Genomic DNA, 6,000 nt, shown 5'->3' on the forward strand with positions numbered 1-6,000 from the left:
TGAGGATCCGAATAACCTAGTGAGTCGTGTGGCATGTCAGAAGGTCGTAACTGCTATTAAGATAAAGAAAGAGTGGAAACTTAAGAGGGACAGGATGGTTGGGTGGGATGAGGGGTAAGTAGCTTGCAGATTAAATAAGATCATCAGGGGGAGGACCCACTGGAAGATGAGAAATGAGCAAAGATTTGGTAGAGATGAGTCATAACTTGCTGTGAAGGTCTGGGGCGGGCCTGTCCTTTTTCCATTTTTTTCCTGGCAAATGATACCTTACCCAGGCCCCGGGAAAGGAACTCAGGTCCCGATTCTTCTCCTGCAATGAGATGACTGGTCTCCTGACCAGGATGTCACAGCATCCATCTTGGCTGGAGACCTCCAAGCAGACACGGTCGTTTAAGGGGTCCCAGGCTGGGCTCTTGGGGACTCTCGGAAGACACCCCTTTCCCTCAGCACACCTGGCTTTGCCTTCATCCCCAGGCATGGTGCCCCTTCCTGCTGTCTCTCTCCAATGAGGATATTTTCATAATGGGGCGATTCAAGCAAACACATTAAAAAAAGCCGCAGTGCACTAGAGAAGCTGCCGAATCCTTTCGTGCAATATCTCTGTTCACTGCATTAATGATCCTCTCCAGATTACCCATTTCCTAACAAACCATTAACACAGAAAGGTGGTGGGGAGGTGAAGAAGGAAGGAGGAGGCGCGGGGTTGCGGATGGGGACAGCCACTGCAGAGCTCAAGGTAACTGCAGGCAGGGCTCTGCACTCTCCCCTGCTTCCCAAGGGGGCATGGAGGCAGGGGCTGGGGGGCAGGCCTCCCTGGAAAAGGCGAGGAGGGGGTTCACCGGCCCTTCCATCATGGGGAGAATGTGCAGGCTCTGAATCTGGCCAACAGCTTGGAGGCTTTCTTCCTCTCTGCTAGGGTGACTTGGATTCTGGGGCCAGTCTCCTAAAGGGAATAAACTCATACTGAGAATCAGCTCAGTGCTTCCCATGCATGAAGTCAGGTTTTACAATTTGCTCAATATCATGTGGGTTGTGAGGAGTGGGGCTGGGATTTGAACCCAAGTCTCTCTAAATATGGGTTCCCCAGGTGGCCCAGTGGGAAAGAATCAGTCTACAATGCAGGTGCTGCGGGTTGGATCCCTGGGTTGAGCGGATCCCCTGGAGAAGGAAATGGCAACCCACTCTAGTATTCTTGCCTGGAAAATTGTATGGACAGCAGAGCCTGGCGGGCTACAGTTCATGGGTTCACAAAGGGTCGGACATGACATAGCGACTAAAAAACAACAGGCAACAACTCTCTAAATGTGCAAAGCTCCCCGTTCATCAGAGCTTCCTGCCGCTGCTGACCGTTGCTTTTGCTGCATCCCAGCCTTCTGAAAGATTGCTGGTGGCTTCCCCTGGTACCCGCGCCAGACAAGGGTCAGATCAGTGGCGTGAGAGCCACCCATCACAAGTGGACAGCTTCCTGCTTCCTGCTCTACACCCCGTTCTCCTTGCGCCAAGAATCCCCCTCCCTCCCTCAGGACTCCCTGGCAGCATGTGGCCCCGTGGAGTACTCCGTACAGACAGGGGTCCTCAGCCCAACAGGCACTGACATTTGGAGCACTGCCCTCTACCCTCCTGCCTTATTTCCGCTTCGGGTCTCACTGAGGCCATTCTTACAAGCCAGAGAATGCAGCGGCCTTCTTCCCATAGGAAAGCACAAGATCTATGGGATTTAATAAGATCATCCAAGCCTTGGCGCGGTGGCAGATTTCTGGTGACACCACGTTCTTTGGGGAGGTAAATTTCCTTTCTCTTTAATCCACTGTTTCTAAAGCAGGTGACCCACTCTGTGTTATTACAAGCAGGTTATTATTACCATAAATCCTTCTGCTTCTACTTCTTCCATTTACATTAAATATAGTCTCCGTTATGGTGCCTAAATTAGCTTTCATAGGAGGAAATTCCTGTATAATTTAAAGAGAATAGAGAACCTGAGTCAGGCTGGGGGAGGGGAGGGCAAAAAAGGGAATGAAGTGAAGGCTTCTCATCCCAAATAAGGAAAAGGCTCCCTCCTCCTTAACTCAGAGCCCCGCGGAATGTGGGCATCACTCGGTCCTTTCGTCCATCCATTTGTGTATCTGGCACACGTTGGCAGCACATCTGAAGTGCCAGGCCACAGGGATCAAAACAATGGCAATGCTGTATGATTTCAACCATGTGACATTCTGGAAAAGGCAAAACAACGGAGACAGGAAAAAGAGCACTGATTGCCAGGGGTCTGGGAGAGAGAAGGAAGGATGAATGGGTGAAGCATAGAGGATTTTTGCAGTGAAGCTGTTCCGTGTTATGCACTCATGAGAGATGCATGTCATTACGCATTCGTCGCAAAGAGTGAGCCCTAGTGTAAACTATGGGTGTCGGTTGATAATAACGTATCGATATTGGTTCATCACTTGAAAGAAATGTGCAACGCTGACACAAAACAGAAACAATAAGGGAGACTGTGGGGGAGGATAGAAGGAGTATCTGAAACGCTCTGTACTTTTCGATCAATTTTTCTGCAAACCTGAAACTGCGGTCCAGTGGCTACGATCCTGCGCTTCCACTGCAAGGGGGCACAGATTCTATTCCTGCTCTGGAAACTAAGGTCCCAGAAGTCAAGCAGCCCACCAGGCTCCTCTGTCCAGGGGATTTCCCAAGCGAGGATACTGGAGTGGGTTGCCATTTCCTCCTCCAGGGGATCTTCCTGACCTAGGGATCGCACCTGCATCTCCCGTGTCCCCTGTGTTGGCAAGCAGATTCTTTACTGCTGAGAGACCTGGGAAGCCTGAATATCCAAGAGGGTGACGTGATAGTTTGGCTTTCCAAAATTGACTTGACTGCAGGTCCCCTCGGAGAAGGCAATGGCACCCCACTCCAGTACTCTTGCCTGGAAAATCCCATGGACGGAGGAGCCTGGTAGGCTGCAGTCCATGGGGTCACTAAGAGTTGGACACGACTGAATGACTTCACTTTCAGTTTTCACTTTCATGCATTGGAGAAGGAAATGGCAACCCACTCCAGTGTTCTTGCCTGGAGAATCCCAGGGACGGGGGAGCCTGGTGGGCTGCTGTCTCTGGGGTCCCACAGAGTCGGACATGACTGAAGCAACTTAGCGGCAGCAGCAGCAGCAGGTCCCCTGGGCTCTATGAACCTTCTGACCTCTCCCTGACCTTCCCTGACCTCCCCTGACCTCCCCGACCTCCTTATTGCCTTTACTTTTTGCAGAGCATTTCTGGAAACTAGAGTGTAGGAAGCACATTTGGGGAGATGCTGCCTGGGGTGGTTGTAGGAGGAGGCGTACTTCATCTCTTCTGGCTTCAGTTTCCTCAACTATATAAAGAGAGTTGGGTTTAATCACATCAGGACTCTGCTTCTGCTCTAACCTCTTAAGCCTGAGACTGGGTGAGGTGTTCCCCCCACACCCCACCTTGCCATCCCTCCCCCATCCCAATCACTCCACAGCCAATAAGGGGCGACTGGGAGAAAACTCCAAGCCAGATTAATCAAGGTATAGGGAAGTTATAGATATGCTAATGCTTTATGTTAATGACTGATGAGAGTGGGTAATTGGAGATGGCAGGAGGGTGCCGAGTGGGGAAGGAATTTCGGTTCTTAGAGAAAATACTGCATTCAAAGAGCTTAAGAATGATTAATGGAGGTTCTGGAATTACAAAGAGCAACCGGTAGAAACTGTTTGGAACAGGACTTGCTCAGGGGGAATAACCTTGAGGAGAGCGTGGGTCCGGGTCAGGGACATTTTGTGGACGGGACCCAAGGAAGGGGTGGGAGCTTGAGAGCTGGTGAGGGGAGATGCTGTCCAGAACAGGAGTGGGCTTTGGCCCAGAGGAAGGTGACCCCAGGGTGTTCTGGCTCTGTGCCTGGACAGGGCTGGAACCAGAGGGACTGGTGTGTGCCCAGTCGCTCAGTCGTGTCTGACACTTTGCGACTCCATGGACTGTAGCCCTCCAGGCTCTTCTGTCCATGGCATTTTCCAGGCAAGAATACTGGAATGGGTTGCCATTTCCTCCTCCAGGGGACCTTCCTAACCCAAGGGTCAAATCTGAGTCTCCTGCATCTCCTGCAATGAGAGGTGGATTCTTTACCACTGAGCCACCAAAGCTGGGGGGCTGGACCTGGGTGCACCTGTCCCCGCCTCCCTTGTGTATGATGGTTGCCCCATGCCTGCAGCCTGCTGTAGACCTCAAAGCCTGATTCAGCAGCTGGGCACCCAGCTGTCCTAGACGAGACCCAGAGAGAAGACACGTCACCAACAGAGAGCTGCTGCTGAAAGGGCTCCGTTTTCAGACCCCTGACTCCCATGGGCATCGTTCGGGGGAAGCGGCTTAGGTTGAAAAGAAAATGGTGGTGAAGCCCTCTGTTTCCTCAAAGGAGGGAAGGCCGGGGTGTCCCGTACATCCCCCTCTAACAGGAGGATCTGGGGGAGAGCTGCATCCAGACGCATCTTTGGGATGGGCCTGCTTTCCTGTAGGAGACCAGAGCCCCGGTCACAGAGCCAAATGCTCAGATCACTGGCCTTGCCTCTTCCTGCCGAGACCAACATGGTTGAGATGCTGGGCACCGCCACTCGGCATTTATAATCCTGTCAGCCAGCAGATGACGGATGGAGGAGCCACGTCCACCCAGGGAGGTCCTGCCTTGAACAGATGCTGCCGATGGAGGCTGCCTTCCCCGCCTCTCCATCTCCTTCAGCGCCAGCCCCTGGGGCACCCATCACCTTCTCCACCCTCCTTGCTCTGGTCAGTGTCCTCGCTGCAGACAGCCTGGCTGGAACAGGTGAGCAGGCGCCACCTCCAACCTCCTGGGTCCCGGAGTGATGGATGCTGGACTGCGTACCTCCTGTCCTCCCCCCACGTCACCCCACCCTCACTTTCAGAGCGCAGTGAAAAGTTGCGGGTTCCACGGGTCTCACGGAGCCTGGAGTTCTGAGGTCAAGTGTGCATGGAGAAGGAAAGAGGTCGAGGCCATGGGGGTGGCTGGGTTCTCAGGATACCCACATTCGTTCCAGGGAGCTCATTCTGCCCTGCTCTGGTCCCAGAGAAGCCGATCCCTTATCCGTTTTGCTGGTGGACAGAGCTTTCCTTTAGAGAAACTCACACCCCTTAGGCTGGTTTCTTCCAAGCCAAGAAGCCTTTAAGGTCATCTTGCCCAGGGCTTCCCTGATGGCTCAGTGGTGAAGAATCTGCCTGCTGATGCAGGAGACACAGGTTCGATCCTTCGTCCAGGAAGATCCCACATGCTGTGGAGCAATTAAGCCCCCGGGCCATGGCTATTGAGCCTGTGCCCTAGAGCCCGGGAACCGCCACGACTGAGCCCGTTTGCCACAACTACCGAAGCCCGTGCACCCTGGAGACTGTGCTCCAGCAAGAGGAGCCATGGCAGTGAGAAGCCCGAGCTCCGCAACAGACAGCAGTCTGCGCTCTCTGATACTAGAGAAAGCCCGCACAGCAACGAAGGCTGAGCACAGCCCGAGATACATACATGTGTAAATAAAAATTTGAGAAAAGTTCACCTCGTGCAGTTGTTTTGAGACTTCAAAAATTAATCTGTATGGACTTCCCCGGTGGTCCAGTGGTTAGGAGTCTGAGCTTCCATTCCAGGGGGCGTGGGTTTGATCTCTGGTTGGGGAACGAAGATCCCGCATGTCATGGGGCATGCCCCCCCAAAATAAATAATAAATAAAAATAAATTTTAAAAAATCGCAGAGTCTTCCACTCAAATGAAAACCCAACCCAGTAGCTGAAATAGAGGACACTAGAGCCTCCGGCTTGCTCATCCTTCCCTCTGCCTGCTCCTTCCCAAGCAGCCTGGAGGAGTCGTAATGAACTCCTGGGTGTCCTCAGAGGCCAGTTTAAAAACCGGCGATACAGGAAGTGGGGAAAGGGGAGTTACTGTTTCCCAGGTATAGAGCTTCAGTTTTCCAAGTTAAGAGTTCTGGAGATGGATGACGATGGT

The 6,000-nt window shown here is 52.7% G+C and overlaps 1 long non-coding RNA gene across 1 annotated transcript in view; it reads left to right on the forward strand.

Annotated features, from left to right (window-relative positions):
* The window catches only part of LOC101907074 (uncharacterized), a 45,717-nt gene extending 39,993 nt beyond the window's left edge, over positions 1 to 5,724 (forward strand). The window contains exon 4 of the long non-coding RNA XR_001494400.3: positions 4,635 to 5,724. This is a non-coding gene — a long non-coding RNA (uncharacterized lncRNA). The remainder of the gene's footprint in view (positions 1 to 4,634) is intronic.
* Positions 5,725 to 6,000: the final 276 nt, after the last annotated feature.

Source organism: Bos taurus, chromosome 19, assembly GCF_002263795.3.
Source record: "Bos taurus isolate L1 Dominette 01449 registration number 42190680 breed Hereford chromosome 19, ARS-UCD2.0, whole genome shotgun sequence".
NCBI lineage: Eukaryota > Metazoa > Chordata > Mammalia > Artiodactyla > Bovidae > Bos > Bos taurus.